The 20111-nt window shown below is 42.9% G+C and overlaps 1 long non-coding RNA gene across 1 annotated transcript; it reads left to right on the top strand.

The window, feature by feature from the left end:
* The first annotated feature begins 458 nt into the window (after positions 1–458).
* LOC134730201 (uncharacterized) lies at positions 459–18930 on the top strand. The gene is made up of 2 exons (XR_010111867.1): positions 459–575; positions 17085–18930. It is a non-coding gene; the product is annotated as an uncharacterized LOC134730201 (long non-coding RNA).
* Positions 18931–20111: the final 1181 nt, after the last annotated feature.

Raw genomic sequence — 20111 nt, 5'->3', positions numbered from 1 at the left:
TACCAACTGCATCCAGCATCCCTGGAACTTATTACCTGAGGAAACTGTGGATTCCCCCTCCCGGAAGATGGCCTGCCTGCCCAGAGAGAACTTTTTTTCCCCTTCAGGAAAATAAATGTTGACATTCCTATTTTCCTCCTACTTTTGCCTCCCTCGTCTTCTTCTTTCCCTCCTCCTGATTTTGGGAATGCTTTTGTTCCACCGGTTTTAATATTGGACTACCTAGAGGTTTTGGGGTTTGGTTTGGGGGAGGGTGGAGGAAGAAGGAAAAATGGGAGACGGAAGAAAAGGAAGTCCGGACTCCCACAGCCTGGGCCTCAGCTGGCTGCAGTCAGTCAATAGCTCGCAAAGCAAGGGGGAGGAGAAGGAAGAGAAATTGTAGTCGAGGGCGGGGTCTGGGGGCCGGCTCTGGTGCTTGACCTCAGGGGAGCTGGCTCCTGTCCCCGATCCGCCCCAGACAGGTCTAAGCTACCTCTTTGCACCTGGGAACTCTGTGCCTTTTGAGAGTTGAAGGCTTAAAACAACAACAACCACCACAACAAAACTATTCACCTTTGTATCCAATAGAAACTAAGGTAGGTGTGGCTATTCCTTTGTTATTTAAAAGAAAAAAAGGGAGGTAACAAAACCTTTTACACTCAGGTGTTTCAGGAAAAGGTTTCACGCCACTAGTTTGATAATTGAGAAACATCACTCACACAAAGGCCCCCCTCTTCACGCGGACAGGGTGTCCCCTGGGCAGGAGAGCCCGCCAACCTGATGAATCATCTAGAAGGCCACGCCTTCAGCGGTCTTGCCTTTGGCGAAGGGCAGGATCCAACTTGGGAGGGGATCACAGGCTTCGGTTCAAGGCCTTGGGTGGGCAGGGGAAGGGTGTAGGTGAAATGAATTCGCATAAAGCTTCACCGAACAGCCTGGAGATTGTGAGGTTTCACTTGCCATATTCACATACACACAGTCATCTACATATGTGGTGTGATGAATTGTTGTAAAACAGAAAGAAAATAGAGAAATAAGAGTTAATCCAGGAGTGGAGCTAACTCCCAGGTATAGTGTATAAAGGAAGAGAAAAAACTACACAATTAGCCTTCTCAGGTGAGATCTTTCTTGGTACTCCTGGATTTCGAATAATATGCATGGGTTAAAAAAATAATATGGGCTTTTTTTTTTTGCCATTAGGGCTGTTACATTATCATGGAAATTATATTTCTAAACTACTAGAAAAAAATGTAATCATAAAAATGAACATTGTGTTTAACAGGTGCTACTTATTGTTCTGAGCACTTTATACAAGAACCCTGTGTCAGGTATCATTGCTATTTGCATTCTACAGCTGGGAAAACCAAGAGATAGTGAATCTGAGAAACTGCCTAAGGACGAGCTCATCAGCAAGTGGCAGAGCAGTTTTTAATCAAGGCCCACTTTTTAACCACTGGGAAGAAAAGAGGGAAGGTTCTGATTTCATGCTCACTGGGACACTTCCTGGACACATTCAGCTTCTTACCCATTATTCAGAAGGAGAAGTAGAAACCTGTAGAAGTAGCCCTGGGGAGTGTAGTTTCTGATAAAGGATGTCTCCATTTGGAAATTAATTAGTAATTTGGTCTATACACTGAAAGTGTGTGTATAAAATATATATATGTATATATAAATACGTATATATTCATAAATTCATGCATATATTTATGAGAAATCATACCAGGAAATCCATCGCCCCTGGGTGCACACTTGAAATCATCTTTTGAGAGCTTATCAAATCAACCCCAAGATGGAAGGCCAGCTTGAGGGACCCCTCAAGAATGACCAGTTGTAACTCTCTATGACATCTTTTATGGTCATTTTTCTCTGTAACTTCTGCGGCCTATCACTTTAAAATCTGAAAATTTAATCCGAGTGGCCATAAGAACATGGAACTGCATACATTTGGATAATATGAGACAATGAAAAATTAAGTTTCATTATAAACCACTACCAGGAAGAATGGTTTAGACTAGGCTTGGCAAATCCTGGACATATAGTGCTCCATTCCCTCCTCCCATACCATTCTCACTGTCATTGCTAAAGACCATGACACTTTTCAATTCAGAAGGAACTTTGGAATCTTGAAGATATTACTCCAGGCACACTAGCAGTTGGTTTTAACCCCCAAGATCAAACCCTTTTCTTTTATTTTCTTACTTTCTTTTCTTTCTTTCTTTTTTAAATTTTTTTTTTAGAGACAACTCTCCCTTTGTCATCCAAGCTATAGTGCAGTGGTGCCATCATGGCTCACTGCAGCCCCAACCTCCTGGGCTCAAGTGATCCTCCCACCTCAGCCTCCCAAGTAGCTGGGACCACAGGCACGTGCCACCATGCCCTGCTAGTTTTTAAATTTTTTCTAGAGATGAGGTCTCACTATGTTGCCCAGGCTGTTCTCGAACTCCTGACCTCAAGTGATCCTCCCACCTCGGCCTCCCAAAGTGCTGGGATTACAGGTGCGAGCCACTTGGTCCCCTTTTCTATCTCTAGTTGGACAGTAAGTGAGACAGAGAAGAGGGCTGATCAGGAAGCAAAAATATTGGTGTCGGCTGGTGCCATTGGGGAATATTTCATGAAGAAAGGAACATGAATTGGGCCTTGAACGATTTGGAGAGGTGGTGAGAGGGCACAGATCATTCCAGACAGGGCAGTGGCATGGGTGGAACAGGAATGATCATAGCAGATATCTGTTGGGGAGGAACATGTGTGTGGTGGGGGAGAAGAGGAATACGAGACAATGAAATACCCACCTTGCTAGGGTGAAGAGGATCCACTGATTGCTAAATTTAGATGGGCTGAGACTGTAAAGAGCCTCAGGAACCTCAAGGGCTAACTGCTTCATGTCCTCACATGCCTGTTGACTACTTTTCTCATGATGATTAAACAGCTTAAGAAAAAGAAATTCAGTATCTTGGGCATGGGGTAATTTCTTATGCATGACAATGGTTTTCAGCATTGAGCTAAACTTCCAGGATATGCCATTTCGGCAACCACATGATCTTTCTCTTTAGGAGCAAGCCTCCTTTGCAGTCAACATATCCTGGAAACTTTGTTCTTTGGATAGGCAGGTGGAAAACATTAGAAAGCTTTCTGAACTCAAAGTTGGGCCTGTCCTAGTTAACCAGCCGGCTCACTTGGGCTTTTTGATTAGTTTGAATTCCTTTATATATCTTGACAGGGAAATCTAAGGGGGGAAGGAGGTCTGTCTTCAAAGCTCTTTTCTTGTAGATCCCCCCAATGAAGTTTGGCGTTCTCAAGGACTCCTCCTGGCAATGAACCTACAGCGAAGACCATGCCTTGTGATTCAGCAGAATTACTTTGCCTGTTTTGCTTCCTATTTTTTTTTTCCCATGACATATTTCTAGAGTTGTCTATGATGATTGAATGCCACAACTAAAATGGACATATTCCATTTGACTTTAATAAAAGTCATCTCTACAAAAAGCCTCTTTGGCTATCTTCTGAAGGTATTTAACATTATGATTTGGACTTGCTTATTACATTACATACCATCATATTGGCCGTAATTACTTTTTTAAATGGGCTCAGCTCCATATCTTTCATTGGCTAATTATATGTGCTTAGCATAACGCAGAAGAGCAGATCTCAGAAGGGCAATTATGGGAAATAAGAGTAATAATCACAAACATCAGCTGATGTGATAGAATGCCATCTGGTTTTGTGTATATGGAAGATATTCCATTTCTCTCACAAACTTACAACCTGTGTGTTGCCTGGTTTGCAGATGAGTTTCTAGGGTAACCTGTGGACCTACAGTTTAGGAGGAAACACTTCTCTGGTTTGTGTGCTTTTGGGGAGAGAGAGAGTATCTCAGGGAAATTAGCATTAAATCAATTATTGAAGTTGGCGCACATTTTGTGAAAGTTTACCACACTGATTTGTGGTCAGCATGTTCTTCTTTAGTAGGGAGAAAAAAATAACTTCATTGTTATTGTGTTTATAATGGTCACGAGACCTATATCTTATGACAATTATACATATTTTTATGTTTCTATGATCTCCATTCTTGCATAAACAGGGTGGATTATTCCCAGGGAATTTTTTGGTGGTGGCTGTTGCTATTTTGAAGGTTGCCATGTCTTTGTTCTTTCTTGGATCCCTCATACATGGCTACTTTAATTGACCCAGTTCCACATACCAGATTTAAAATGTCTCTTCTCCTTGTTAACTTTGACTTCATCCTGAAGGCTTCCACATTCTTGTAGATGACCCCTCCAGCATCCCTGACTTCCCTCTATTATAATGACAATGACATTCCCCTCTACTTCTATTGAGTCACCCATTCTCAGGATCACCCCTTAGATCTTGTTATCACCCCAAAATCTCCCATTTCAAAAGAAATCTGAGAATGCAACTCTCTACTATATTTTCTTATTCATTCAGATTTTTCATTCCCTTCCTCAAATTTTACATTCTTTCTGAATGGACTGTACTGTCTGGTTCCTGGACTCCGGGAGGCTGCCCAAGAATATCTGTTCCTTACTAGTTTCACTTTAGGTCCATCTAGCCCAGATCCTACTTCCTTGCCAGCATCTTCAGCTTCCTAAGGACCTGGCAAAACCATGTTGCCAGCCTCTTTTTCTACGAGCCTGGAGATGAGTGCCTCTACCTATGTATGCTTTGCAATGCTAGCTGCACTTGTCACTCTCCTTGGCAAACTATCAATTGATATTCCTGATCAGTCCCTCTTCCTGGCAATCCATCAATTGATATTCCTGATCTTTTTAGTAGTCATTCACCCTCAGCTCCTTTGCCTTGCCTGGCCTGTGAGGCTTTTTATGATCTGGCCCCTGTCTGCCTTCAAACTTTATCCATATCTCTGATCCTTTGCAAGCACAGAATGCCACCACCTGCCAGCCCCCATGCCATAGTAACACTGTGTTAGAGGGGTGCACTCCCCTCACCCCCATTTCCGTAGAGAACTGGTTTTCTAAGCACATTCTGGCCATGTTCCACCCTTCATTCTCTCTGTCCCTGGGAGTCCTTGACTGGTAAAATGGAAATGGACAGCAGGGCAAACTTGGGTTTGCACCTCTCTTTCCTGTCTTGAAAGTGAGCCAGAGCTTTCGTCTGTGGCTCCACACTCTGAGTCTCTCCAGGGCAGACTTCTGTCTAGGAGGCTGCCATGCCTACATCTGCCCAGTCTGAGTGCCTTCTAGCTTTGTTTCCCTTGTTCTAACCTTGTTCTCCAATTTAGCCATTGTCATTTCAAAGGTGATATTTTGGCCTCCAAAATTATTCTTTTAAAATTTTCTCGAACTATCCTGAACCTAGGTGAGGAAAAGGGGTCCTCCTTGAATACTCCCCAAACCTGACTGTCTGTGGTTCTCATAACAACCAGGCTGGACATTTTTATGGTTATTTCTAACATTTGTTGTACCATTGTTGTGCCATCCTAACATTTGTTGAACCATTGCCTAGATCAATGTTATGCTCTTTGCCCATGTTCTGAATCCTGGCAAAAAAATCCCATGGAGGAGGAGCCAAGATGGCCGAATAGGAACAGCTCCGGTCTACAGCTCCCAGCGTGAACGACGCAGAAGACGGTGATTTCTGCATTTCCATCTGAGGTACCGGGTTCATCTCACTAGGGAGTGCCAGATAGTGGGCGCAGGCCAGTGGGTGCGCGCACCGTGCGCGAGCCGAAGCAGGGCGAGGCATTGCCTCACCTGGGAAGCGCAAGGGGTCAGGGAGTTCCCTTTCCGAGTCAAAGAAAGGGGTGACGGAGGCACCTGGAAAACTCGGGTCACTCCCACCCGAATATTGCGCGTTTCAGACCGGCTTAAAAAACGGCGCACCACGAGACTATATCCCACACCTGGCTCGGAGGGTCCTACGCCCTCGGAATCTCGCTGATTGCTAGCACAGCAGTCTGAGATCAAACTGCAAGGCGGCAGCGAGGCTGGGGGAGGGGCGCCCGCCATTGCCCAGGCTTGCTTAGGTAAACAAAGCAGCCGGGAAGCTTGAACTGGGTGGAGCCCACCACAGCTCAAGGAGGCCTGCCTGCCTCTGTAGGCTCCACCTCTGGGGGCAGGGCACAGACAAACAAAAAGACAGCAGTAACCTCTGCAGACTTAAATGTCCCTGTCTGACAGCTTTGAAGAGAGCAGTGGTTCTCCCAGCACGCAGCTGGAGATCTGAGAACGGGCAGACTGCCTCCTCAAGTGGGTCCCTGACCCCTGAGCCCCGAGCAGCCTAACTGGGAGGCACCCCCCAGCAGGGGCACACTGACACCTCACACGGCGGGGTATTCCAACAGACCTGCAGCTGAGGGTCCTGTCTGTTAGAAGGAAAACTAACAAACAGAAAGGACATCCACACCGAAAACCCATCTGTACATCACCATCATCAAAGACCAAAAGTAGATAAAACCACAAAGATGGGGAAAAAACAGAACAGAAAAACGGGAAACTCTAAAATGCAGAGCGCCTCTCCTCCTCCAAAGGAACGCAGTTCCTCACCAGCAATGGAACAAAGCTGGATGGAGAATGATTTTGACGAGCTGAGAGAAGAAGGCTTCAGACGATCAAATTACTCTGAGCTACGGGAGGACATTCAAACCAAAGGCAAAGAAGTTGAAAACTTTGAAAAAAATTTAGAAGAATGTATAACTAGAATAACCAATACAGAGAAGTGCTTAAAGGAGCTGATGGAGCTGAAAACCAAGGCTCGAGAACTACGTGAAGAATGCAGAAGCCTCAGGAGCCGATGCGATCAACTGGAAGAAAGGGTATCAGCAATGGAAGATGAAATGAATGAAACGAAGCGAGAAGGGAAGTCTAGAGAAAAAAGAATAAAAAGAAATGAGCAAAGCCTCCAAGAAACATGGGACTATGTGAAAAGACCAAATCTACGTCTGATTGGTGTACCTGAAAGTGATGCGGAGAATGAAACCAAGTTGGAAAACACTCTGCAGGATATTATCCAGGAGAACTTCCCCAATCTAGCAAGGCAGGCCAACGTTCAGATTCAGGAAATACAGAGAACGCCACAAAGATACTCCTCGAGAAGAGCAACTCCAAGACACATAATTGTCAGATTCACCAAAGTTGAAATGAAGGAAAAAATGTTAAGGGCAGCCAGACAGAAAGGTCGGGTTACCCTCAAAGGGAAGCCCATCAGACTAACAGCGGATCTCTCGGCAGAAACCCTACAAGCCAGAAGAGAGTGGGGGCCAATATTCAACATTCTTAAAGAAAAGAATTTTCAACCCAGAATTTCATATCCAGCCAAACTAAGCTTCATAAGTGAAGGAGAAATAAAATACTTTACAGACAAGCAAATGCTGACCGATTTTGTCACCACCAGGCCTGCCCTAAAAGAGCTCCTGAAGGAAGCGCTAAACATGGAAAGGAACAACCGGTACCAGCCGCTGCAAAATCATGCCAAAATGTAAAGACCATCAAGACTAGGAAGAAACTGCATCAACTAACGAGCAAAATCACCAGCTAACATCATAATGACAGGATCAAATTCACACATAACAATATTAACTTTAAATGTAAATGGACTAAATTCTCCAATTAAAAGATACAGACTGGCAAGTTGGATAAAGAGTCAAGACCCATCAGTGTGCTGTATTCAGGAAACCCATCTCACGTGCAGAGACACACATAGGCTCAAAATAAAAGGATGGAAGAAGATCTACCAAGCAAATGGAAAACAAAAAAAGGCAGGGGTTGCAATCCTAGTCTCTGATAAAACAGACTTTAAACCAACAAAGATCAAAAGAGACAAAGAAGGCCATTACATAATGGTAAAGGGATCAATTCAACAAGAGGAGCTAACTATCCTAAATATTTATGCACCCAATACAGGAGCACCCAGATTCATAAAGCAAGTCCTGAGTGACCTACAAAGAGACTTAGACTCCCACACATTAATAATGGGAGACTTTAACACCCCACTGTCAATATTAGACAGATCAACGAGACAGAAAGTCAACAAGGATACCCGGGAATTGAACTCAGCTCTGCACCAAGCGGACCTAATAGACATCTACAGAACTCTCCACCCCAAATCAACAGAATATACATTTTTTTCAGCACCACACCACACCTATTCCAAAATTGACCACATAGTTGGAAGTAAAGCTCTCCTCAGCAAATGTAAAAGAACAGAAATTATAACAAACTATCTCTCAGACCACAGTGCAATCAAACTAGAACTCAGGATTAAGAATCTCACTCAAAGCCGCTCAACTACATGGAAACTGAACAACCTGCTCCTGAATGACTGCTGGGTACATAACGAAATGAAGGCAGAAATAAAGATGTTCTTTGAAACCAACGAGAACAAAAACACAACATACCAGAATCTCTGGGACACATTCAAAGCAGTGTGCAGAGGGAAATTTATAGCACTAAATGCCCACAAGAGAAAGCAAGAAAGATCCAAAATTGACACCCTAACATCACAATTAAAAGAACTAGAAAAGCAAGAGCAAACACATTCAAAAGCTAGCAGAAGGCAAGAAATAACTAAAATCAGAGCAGAACTGAAGGAAATAGAGACACAAAAAACCCTTCAAAAAATTAATGAATCCAGGAGCTGGTTTTTTGAAAGGATCAACAAAATTGATAGACCGCTAGCAAGACTAATAAAGAAAAAAAGAGAGAAGAATCAAATAGACGCAATAAAAAATGATAAAGGGGATATCACCACCGATCCCACAGAAATACAAACTACCATCAGAGAATACTACAAACACCTCTACGCAAATAAACTAGAAAATCTAGAAGAAATGGATACATTCCTCGACACATACACTCTCCCAAGACTAAACCAGGAAGAAGTTGAATCTCTGAATAGACCAATAACAGGAGCTGAAATTGTGGCAATAATCAATAGTTTACCAACCAAAAAGAGTCCAGGACCAGATGGATTCACAGCCGAATTCTACCAGAGGTACAAGGAGGAACTGGTACCATTCCTTCTGAAAATATTCCAATCAATAGAAAAAGAGGGAATCCTCCCTAACTCATTTTATGAGGCCAGCATCATTCTGATACCAAAGCCTGGCAGAGACACAACCAAAAAAGAGAATTTTAGACCAATATCCTTGATGAACATTGATGCAAAAATCCTCAATAAAATACTGGCAAACCGAATCCAGCAGCACATCAAAAAGCTTATCCACCATGATCAAGTGGGCTTCATCCCTGGGATGCAAGGCTGGTTCAACATACGCAAATCAATAAATGTAATCCAGCATATAAACAGAGCCAAAGACAAAAACCACATGATTATCTCAATAGATGCAGAAAAAGCCTTTGACAAAATTCAACAACCCTTCATGCTAAAAACTCTCAATAAATTAGGTATTGATGGGACATATTTCAAAATAATAAGAGCTATCTATGACAAACCCACAGCCAATATCATACTGAATGGGCAAAAACTGGAAGCATTCCCTTTGAAAACTGGCACAAGACAGGGATGCCCTCTCTCACCGCTCCTATTCAACGTAGTGTTGGAAGTTCTGGCCAGGGCAATCAGGCAGGAGAAGGAAATAAAGGGTATTCAATTAGGAAAAGAGGAAGTCAAATTTTCCCTGTTTGCAGACGACGTGATTGTTTATCTAGAAAACCCCATCGTCTCAGCCCAAAATCTCCTTAAGCTGATAAGCAACTTCAGCAAAGTCTCAGGATACAAAATCAATGTACAAAAATCACAAGCATTCTTATACACCAATAACAGACAAACAGAGAGCCAAATCATGAGTGAACTCCCATTCACAATTGCTTCAAAGAGAATAAAATACCTAGGAATCCAACTTACAAGGGATGTGAAGCACCTCTTCAAGGAGAACTACAAACCACTGCTCAAGGAAATAAAAGAGGATACAAACAAATGGAAGAACATTCCTTGCTCATGGGTAGGAAGAATCAATATCGTGAAAATGGCCATACTGCCCAAGGTAATTTACAGATTCAATGCCATCCCCATCAAGCTACCAATGACTTTCTTCACAGAATTGGAAAAAACTACTTTAAAGTTCATATGGAACCAAAAGAGAGCCCGCATCGCCAAGTCAATCCTAAGCCAAAAGAACAAAGCTGGAGGCATCACACTACCTGACTTCAAACTATACTACAAGGCTACAGTAACCAAAACAGCATGGTACTGGTACCAAAACAGAACTATAGATCAATGGAACAGAACAGAGCCCTCAGAAATAACGCCGCTTACCTACAACTATCTGATCTTTGACAAACCTGAGAAAAACAAGCAATGGGGAAAGGATTCCCTATTTAATAAATGGTGCTGGGAAAACTGGCTAGCCATATGTAGAAAGCTGAAACTGGATCCCTTCCTTACACCTTATACAAAAATCAATTCAAGATGGATTAAAGATTTAAACGTTAGACCTAAAACCATAAAAACCCTAGAAGAAAACCTAGGCATTACCATTCAGGACATAGGCGTGGGCAAGGACTTCATGTCCAAAACACCAAAAGCAATGGCAACAAAAGCCAAAATTGACAAATGGGATCTAATTAAACTAAAGAGCTTCTGCACAGCAAAAGAAACTACCATCAGAGTGAATAGGCAACCTACAACATGGGAGAAAATTTTCGCAACCTACTCATCTGACAAAGGGCTAATATCCAGAATCTACAGTGAACTCAAACAAATTTACAAGAAAAAAACAAACAACCCCATCAAAAAGTGGGCGAAGGACATGAACAGGCACTTCTCAAAAGAAGACATTTATGCAGCCAAAAAACACATGAAAAAATGCTCATCATCACTGGCCATCAGAGAAATGCAAATCAAAACCACTATGAGATATCATCTCACACCAGTTAGAATGGCAATCATTCAAAAGTCAGGAAACAACAGGTGCTGGAGAGGATGTGGAGAAATAGGAACACTTTTACACTGTTGGTGGGACTGTAAACTAGTTCAACCATTGTGGAAGTCAGTGTGGCGATTCCTCAGGGATCTAGAACTAGAAATACCATTTGACCCAGCCATCCCATTACTGGGTATATACCCAAATGGCTATAAATCATGCTGCTATAAAGACACATGCACACGTATGTTTATTGCGGCATTATTCACAATAGCAAAGACTTGGAACCAACCCAAATGTCCAACAATGATAGACTGGATTAAGAAAATGTGGCACATATACACCATGGAATACTATGCAGCCATAAAAAATGATGAGTTCATATCCTTTGTAGGGACATGGATGAAATTGGAAACCATCATTCTCAGTAAACTATCGCAAGAACAAAAAACCAAACACCGCATATTCTCACTCATAGGTGGGAATTGAACAATGAGATCACATGGACACAGGAAGGGGAATATCATACTCTGGGGACTGTGGTGGGGAGGGGGGAGGGGGGAGGGATAGCATTGGGAGATATACCTAATGCTAGATGACGAGTTAGTGGGTGCAGCGCACCAGCATGGCACATGTATACATATGTAACTAACCTGCACAATGTGCACATGTACCCTAAAACTTAAAGTATAAAAAAAAAAAAAAAAAATCCCATGAACTAACTACAAACAGGTGAAGAGACTGAGTCTCTGCGAGGTAAAGTAACTTGTCCAACATGCCTGGTTGGTTATGGGCAGACTTGAGATTCAGTCCCAGGCAGTATTATTCCTCCATCTGCAGGGCTCAGCTCAGATACCATCTCCTTTATAGGACCTTCCTGACTTCCCCAAGCAGATATTGATGCCTGTTCTGCACTCGTGACATACTCTACTTCAGCAATTATTTTACTGACTGTGATTTTTTTTTTTTTGAGACAGGGTCTTGCTTTGTTGCCCAGGCTGGAGTGCAGTGGCACAATCACGGTTTACTGTAGCCTTGACCTCCTTATGATTAAGGGATTCTCCACCTCAGCCTCCCAAGTACCTGGGACTACAGGCATGCACCACCATGCCCAGCAAATTTTTGTATTTTTTGTAGAGATGGGGTCTTGCCTAGTTGCCCAGGCTGGTCTCGAACTCCTGGGCCCAAGCGATCCTCCTGCCTTGGCCTCCCAAAATGGTAGGACTAGAGGTGTGAGCCACTGCACCTGGCCCTGACTGTAATTTTTAAAGACTGTTTCCTCTCTAGACAGCGAGGAAAGGAATGTGACTTTCCACGTTCTCTCAGGACTTAGCCTGGTATCTGGAAGAAACATAGGAGGCCTTTGATAAATATTAGTTTAGAGAACTAAAGATGAATGTAAGTCAAGGGAAGAAATGGAGGAAGGGAGGGATTACTCATTGTTAAGTTACATCTTGAGTCATCTCTTCGTTCTCTTGAGAGTCAAAGCCTGTACACTTTGGGAAGGGAGCTAACTTTATCACATTTAATTTTCACAATAATTCACAATAATGAAGACATTAATTCATTCACTCATTTATACACCAAATTTATTAAGCACCTTCAATATGACAAAGATGGAAAGAATCTCTGCATTTGAGGAACTTAGAGTCAATAAGGAAGCAGAGCTAAGGACAAACAATTAAAGTGTAAGGTAGAAATTGCTTAACAGAGGATTGTTACAGATGCAGTTACATGAGGCAGCAGGCCAGATTGTTTCTTCTAATTTTAAGGCTCCAAGTTATTATAAAGTACTTTCCTGAGTTTGCAGAGCTAGCATTTGAGTGGCATGTGAACCAGGGCAATTCATCTTGAATAGGGGGTGGGTAAAATAAGGCTGAGACCTATTGGGCTGCATTCCCAGACAGTTATGGCATTCTAAGTCACAGGATGAGATAAAAGATTGGCACAAGACACAGGTCAGAAAGACTTTGCTGATAAAACAGGTTGCAGTAAAGAAGCCAGCTAAAACCCACCAAAACCAAGATGGCTATGTGAGTAACCTCTGGTCGTCCTCACTGCTACACTCCCATTAGTGCCATGATGGTTTATAAATGCCATGGCAACATCAGGAAGTTACCCTATATGGTCTAAAAAGGGGAGGCCTGAATAATCCACCCCTTATTTAGCATATATCAAGAAATAACCATAAAAATGGGCAACCAGCAGCCCTTGGGCCTGCTCTGTCTATTGAGTAGCCGTTCTTTTATTCCTCTACTTTCTTAATAAACTTGCTTTCACTTTACTCTGTGGACTCATCCTGAACTCTTTCTTGCACAAGATCCAAGAACCCTCTCTTGGGGTCTGGATCGGGACCCCTTTCCTGTAACAGTGCCAGTTGACTATAGAGCCCATGATTTTCCCAGGTCCCCCACAGCCTTATCTTGGCTCTTATCCATGAAGGGCCAGGCAGAGGAGGCTCATGGGAACCAAGACTGAAGCACACTTTCAGATTCTATGTATGTCACCCGAGAAAACCTATACCTCTTATAGCTTTAGAATTTGCACAAATGTAGAGGCAGCTGCTCTGAGTGGGTAGAAAGACTATGTATATTTCAGATATGGTCTCAGTTTTGTGCCCACAGTCAGGGCTGGCTGGCATTGCACCTTGGGAAGAACTTGAAAAAGATCTGTGCTCAGCAGGTGACAGTAACATCTGTAGCTGTTTAGATGAATTTAAAATTCCTTTAAGGTAGAGTTGGCAGCTCAGTAACCTTTTTAAAAAGGCCCCACTCCCCAATACCATATGCTTTTTAAGTGTTGTATTATTTAAATCCCTGTTAATTCTATTTTTATATAGTCAGTGCTCAGTGGATAGGAGCAAATTACTATTTTCCTCACATCACTCCTCCACGCACTTGCTGTTTTTTATGCTGTCCAATAGAGTACTCTGTCCTCTAAGAGCCCAAATTCTTCAAACTTTTTCCCAAAGGGGTTGAAAATTCATAATAACTAGTAACATAAAGTGACTCGAGGACACATGCACACAAAAAAAAGTCCTAGTAGGGAATGGAGTGGGAAAGGCAAAAGCCAGAGGAGAATTGTTTTGCTGGCCTACTCAGGTACGAGAAGCACAGGAGAAGCCAACTTTCTAGGTGGGAAAGCGTTTTCCTTCCCAGGAACTTTTGCTTCCAAGAAAGGGCAGGCCCTCAAAAACACGGATTATGGCCAAGGAGCGCATCCCTTTATTTATCTTAAATTAAAGAATACAAGAAAGAGAATATCATGAAAACCACTCACTATTACCAGAGAGAAGGACTCTCAGTCAGATTCCGACTAACAGGGTCTCAATATAATAATAGGGGAAGTTCATTTGACTTTTCTCAAATCACGAGCATGTGAAGACACCCCTTTTTAACTTGGACATGAACCTGGATGGGCGGCCTCTGTTTTTTTATTTTTATTTTTATTTTTTCAATTTTTGAGACAGAGTCTCGCTCTGTTGACAAGGCTGGAGTGCAGTGGTGCAATCTTGGCTCACTGCAACCTCCAGCTCCTGGGTTCAAGCGATTTTCCTGCCTCAGCCTCCTGAGTAGCTGGGATTACAGGTGCCCACCACCACACCTGGCTAATGAAACCCCATCTCTACTAAAAATACAAAATTTAGCCAGGCGTGGCAGTGGGCGCCTGTAATCCCAGCTACTCAGGAGGCTGAAGCAGGAGAATCACTTGAACCCGGGAGGCCGAGGTTGCAGTGAGCCAAGATGGCACCACTGCACTCCAGCCTGGGGGACAGAGGAAGATTCTGCAAGAAAGAAAGAAAGAAAGGGAGGGGGGGCAGGGAGGGAAGGAAAATATCTGAGAAGAGGCTTGCATTTTGTATTTAAATCTATTCCACTCAGTTTTATGAATATGGAGGTTTAGGAGTTAGGAGAAGTGTTATTAACTAGACCGGGGATCCCTAAGTTCCTTGTTTGTGATGTCTTAATTTGAGTCTTTGTCCATATCAGTGCCAGCCATCAGCCCAGGGTGGCCAGACTGGTCCTTCCAGTTGTGGCTGTCCCCCTGAAGTGGCATGGTCCACCCCTCTCCCACTTTCGCTGAGTCTGCCCAGGAGGTGGACAGGAAATGCAGCTTTGACAAGTTCTGCCATGGGTATGCTCGCACCCCCACATTGGGTGACTCTCACTAAGTGTCTTGCCACGATGGCCAGTCCTTCTAAGTGATTAGACTGCACCTGGACCAACACTGTTCGCGTTCTGGCCACCTGCCCATAAACTCGCAGCAGCTGTGACAACTGCGTGAGCCTGGCAGCAAGCCCATTGTCCCCTGGGATGCTAACTCCTCAATGCCATGTGGCTGCGGGGGTTTGGCAGAAGAGACAGCAGCTGTGCTAGGTATGTCCCCTCCTCATCTGTGCCCCCTAGAGGCAGCTGCACACACCAACTCATCTGAATTCGAAGCTAGGAGATCTATGAGGCTCCAGCTCTACTTTCAACTCATCTCAAGATGGCATCTTCTCCAGGATAAAGGAATAAGGAACCACATGCCAGGGGTCACTGCAGGTCACTCTGAAGCTGCCAGTCATCTCAAAGTCAAACTCTCCAAACTGGTTACTGCTGTTTCTCCCTGCCCTGCATCCCCTCTCCTGCATACCACCCCATTCTGTAGAATCTATACCACCAACCCTCCTCACCCCTGCTCACGTGACTGACTTCTCCAGTCAGCACCATTGTCCTCCCCTGGAAATGATCCCATGAAATTTCATAAAACATCAAAAATGGCTTCTTGTCAGTTAGCCTTATGGTTCTACTGGTGTGATAGAAATAGGGACAGAGTGAGAAATAGAAACTAGGATCTGTCTGTGCAGAAACCCAAGGTAGTGAAAATGAAGTTACTCTCCGAAGTGATAAGGGGATGGATCCAAATCTGTGACCTTGACATCACCATCTATTCTAGGTCCTGCAAGCAACAGATGCCAAGACCAAATTAAATATTCAGGGACTTGATTAGGGAAAATACCTGTGTGAGCAACAGGGGATGGAGGCTGAGAAATGCTGGGAGAGCTGTCAGACCACCATCCGATCTGACACCAGTGAAGGAGAGGAGGGAAGGTTAGGTGGAACTGTACCTGGGCCAACGTCAGCTGTCAGAGTAATCCCAACTTTCAGGAACAAGCCTGTCTTAGAGTCCTGCAGCACTCAGTCACTCTGTCACTGACCAGGAGCTGCACCTTGAAGGGTGGCTTGCTGCAAATGCAGGGGTGGCTTTTAGAGTGCAGCCACTTGAGTCCTTTGTCAGTGACACCTCCTATAATGGGGGGTCTGTGAGGGCACTTGAATGGCCTTTACACGTGGTGACTAAACTAATGAAGTAGCTGAGGAGATGGGGAATGGAGTCCACAGGACCCAAGTCAAGGGAAGGCAATCAGGATATTGTTTCAAGGAATGAAAAACACGTGTTGGGTGATAGTTCACAAGGCTTCAGTCTGATCACCTGGATTGGGCTCAGTGTGAAGGAAACAGAAAGTCTGTACATCCATGACATATCATTTTACTCTATTTTAAAACAAGCCAAATATACCTGAAAGCATAGAAATTTCAAAGCCTTGAAAAAATTCTTCTGTTTTCAAGTTTGCCTTAGCACTGACAGTAGATATGAAGCTCTGAGACCACTTTTGAAGCTAGAAAAGGCAAGGACAAAAGTGCAGAGACAATGAGTTTCATGGACATCTTATGACCTTTCTGGGCCTCAGTTCCTTCATCCCTAAAAAGATCCCTTTCAAGTCTAAAATTCTAAAATCAATGCTCAGATTGGCAAAGTTTCTAATAATCATGGAAAGCAGTTTTCCAGGATCCAGAGCACCACAGTGTCACTGTATTAAGGCAGCAAATAAATCAGCCCTGGTTGTGCTGGCCGTGGGGCCATGGAGGACTCCAGGGTGGTTGCAGGGCTTCCTTGGGAGCCGACTCCTCACTGCATTTGAGGACCTACTCATTTTCATATTCATGGTTCCTAGCTCATGGGGAAACTCAATAACATCTTCATTAAATAAACACACAAATGGACAAAATCAATTTGGGAAGAGAAAGAGAAAAGGATTGGGGTAAAAAGTGATGTGAATTAGCAGAGCTGGGTTATAGGCAGGGTGGATGTGCAGCTGGTGTCCACCATGGAGCTTGTGTTAGGCCGTTCTTGCATTGGTATAAGGAAATATCTGTGACTGCTTAATTAATAAAAGAGGTTTAATTGCTTCATGATTCTGCAGGCTGTAAAGGATGATGCCTGGCATCTGCTCAGCTTCTGATGAGGCCTCAGGAAGCTTCCAATCATGGCAGAAGGCAAAGGGGAACCCATGTATCACATAGCAAGAGCAGGAGCAAGAGAGGCGCGGGGAGAGGTTTTAAACCATGTCTTGCAAGAACTCACTATTGCGAGGACAGTACCTTGGGGATGGTGCTAAATCATTCATGAGAAATCTGCCCCCATGATCTAATCACCTCCCACCAGGCCCCAACTCCGACACTGGAGATTACAATTCAACATGAGATTTGGGTGGGGACAAATATCCAGACTATATCGGGGCTGTACCAGCAATTGACTCCTGACATCTGTTCTGACTGGTCAGAGTCTGTTCTGATAGGTTGGTGCCTCTACTGATTATTAAATATTTTATGCTATACCAATTATTAAATATTTTGAAAACCACCTACTGTTACATGGGCTATCATATTGCCTAGAATATTTGGTGATGGTTTCATAAATGGAAAGCAATTGATTTCTGATAGTCATTCCACCGCAACCTAAGGTCACCGTATCTATTAATAATTCCTGTAGATGGTAGTGGGATGGAGGGTGATTTAATCAAATTGATGACAATTCGAAGTTGCCAAACTGCTGATTTTTGTTCTACCCTTCATAGAAGACAATTTGTATTACTCTTTCCCTGCTGCCCCACTAGAAATATATTAGCACCTAAAGCTTGTATATTCATTTATCACAAGCATAATATGTTCTCCTTAAGCTGGATAGAGAATGTTTGAGTTAAAAATGAACTGAGACCAAAGAGAAGTGACCTGTTATTCAAGTCCTTATACTCACAAATGCTTGGGGCAAAGGGAATGTTTGGAGAAAAGTGATGAATTCTCTAGACTTAAAAGCCAGGTGGATAAAAAGCAGAACTGGCAGAGCCTATGCCAATGTGGGATTATGGATGCAGGAAGAAGCAAGAGGAAGTAGCCCAGGAACTTACAGAAATTATAATGAGGGCTCCGAATTCTTATGGGTTGTGGTACTGGCATTCAGGCCAGGTTTAACTAGATGTCCAAAGGCTGTGCAGGGGGATATCTGATATCTGGAATATTCTTAGGCTCAATTCATTTGTTTCTTCATTTGTTTCTTGCAACCAAAAATGAATTATGAATATCAGTCCAAAGTCAGAGACAGACTAATTTGTTTCTCATATAATAAACTAGAAGGTATATTTCTAAGACTAAGGATTTGTGCTTGTGTTTGGATTGGAGCTGAGCCTCTTGGGTGGGGAAGACAGGTCACAGGCCACCTTTCTCAAGAAAAGAGGCTGCAGGGGCAGAAAACTGGAAACATGAAGCTGTATATGTATAGAATTCCAGGGCAAGTAAAATGTAAATGAGTGATGAAACAGCATCACTCCTCACAACCCGGGTGATTTGCAAAGTCACCAGGGAATTACAGGACACCTGGATTACAAAACCATAGCAAGACTTGGAGTCCGCATTAGCATAGTGAAGTGGAAGCTGCCAGCTCAGTTAAGGGCTATGCCTAGAACTGGCATTGCACCACTTCTCCCATGTTCTCGTGGTCAAAGGAGTTACAAGGCCCACCCAGATGAAAAGGGATGGAGAAATAGATTCTACCTCTGGATGGGGACTGGCAAAGTCACATTGAAGAGCACGTGGAATGGGAATTGTGTTGTATGGTAGCCATTTTGGAAAATACAATCTACTGCAACAGATGATTAAAATACTTAAAAAGAAATTTTAGTGTATTATCTTCTTTAAACATTGTACAAATTTAAGCTGTATAATGTGATGTTTTGATGTATATTTTATTAAAGTGATTACTAGTCAAGCAAATTAACGTATGCATCATCTTACATGGTAACTACCTTGTGTATGCGTGTATGGGGGTGGGGGGTAAAGTACCTAAATATGTTCCCAGTAAATTTCCAGTATACAATACAATATTTGTAACTATAGTCTGCATGCTGTACTTTAGATCTCTAGACTTATCCACTCTATATAACTACAACTTTGTATCCTTGGCCTACATAACCCTGTCCTCTCACCCCCACACCTGGTAACCATCATTATACTCTGTTTCTCTGTATTCATGTTTTTTTTTAAATTCCATATATAAGTGAAATCATGCAGTATTTTTCTTGTCTGACTTATTTTACCTAGCACAATGTCCTCTAGGTTCCTCCATGTTGTCACAAATGAGAGGATCTCCTTTTTAACAGCTGAATAATATTCCATTGTACATATGAACTATAATCTCTTTATCCATCATCTATCAATGGACACTTTGGTTGTTTTCATAGCTTGGCTATTATGAATCATGCTGCAATCAACAACATGGGAATGCAGCAATCACCAGATATCAGCTGGTGATTCCATTTCCCAGAAGAGGGATTGCTGGGTCATGTGGTAGTTCTATTTTTATTTTTTTAAGGAACCATTATACCCTTGCCAATTCTTATCATTCCTTGTCTTTATCACAAGTGGAGGAACTAGATAAACAAGAGCAAACCAACACACAGTTAGCAGAAGACAGGAAATAATCAAAATCAGAGCTGAACCGAAGGAAACTGGGAAAAACCATACACAAACCCAACACATCCAGAAGTTTCTGTTTTGAAAGATAGATAGACCACTAGGTAGACTAATAAAGAAAAAAAGGGAGAAGTTCCAAATAAACACAATCAGAAATGACAAAGGGGATATTATCACTGACCCCACAGAAATATAAAAAACCCTCAGAAATTATTATGAACACCTCTATGCACACAAGCTAGGAAACCTAGAGGAAATGGCTAAATCCCTGGAAACATACAACCTCCCAAGATTGAACCAAGAAGAAATTGAATCCCTGAGCAGACCAGTAATGAGTTCTGAAACTGAATCAGTAACAAAAAGCCTACCAACCAGAAAAAACAAACAAACAAACAAAAAACAAACAAAAAAAACAGAACAAGACAGATTCACAGCCAAATTCTACTGGATGTATAAAGAAGAGCTGGTACCACTCCCACTGA

Source organism: Pan paniscus, chromosome 3 (assembly GCF_029289425.2).
Source record: "Pan paniscus chromosome 3, NHGRI_mPanPan1-v2.0_pri, whole genome shotgun sequence".
In the NCBI taxonomy this organism is placed as follows: domain Eukaryota; kingdom Metazoa; phylum Chordata; class Mammalia; order Primates; family Hominidae; genus Pan; species Pan paniscus.
This window is presented reverse-complemented; position numbering and strand designations above follow the sequence as displayed.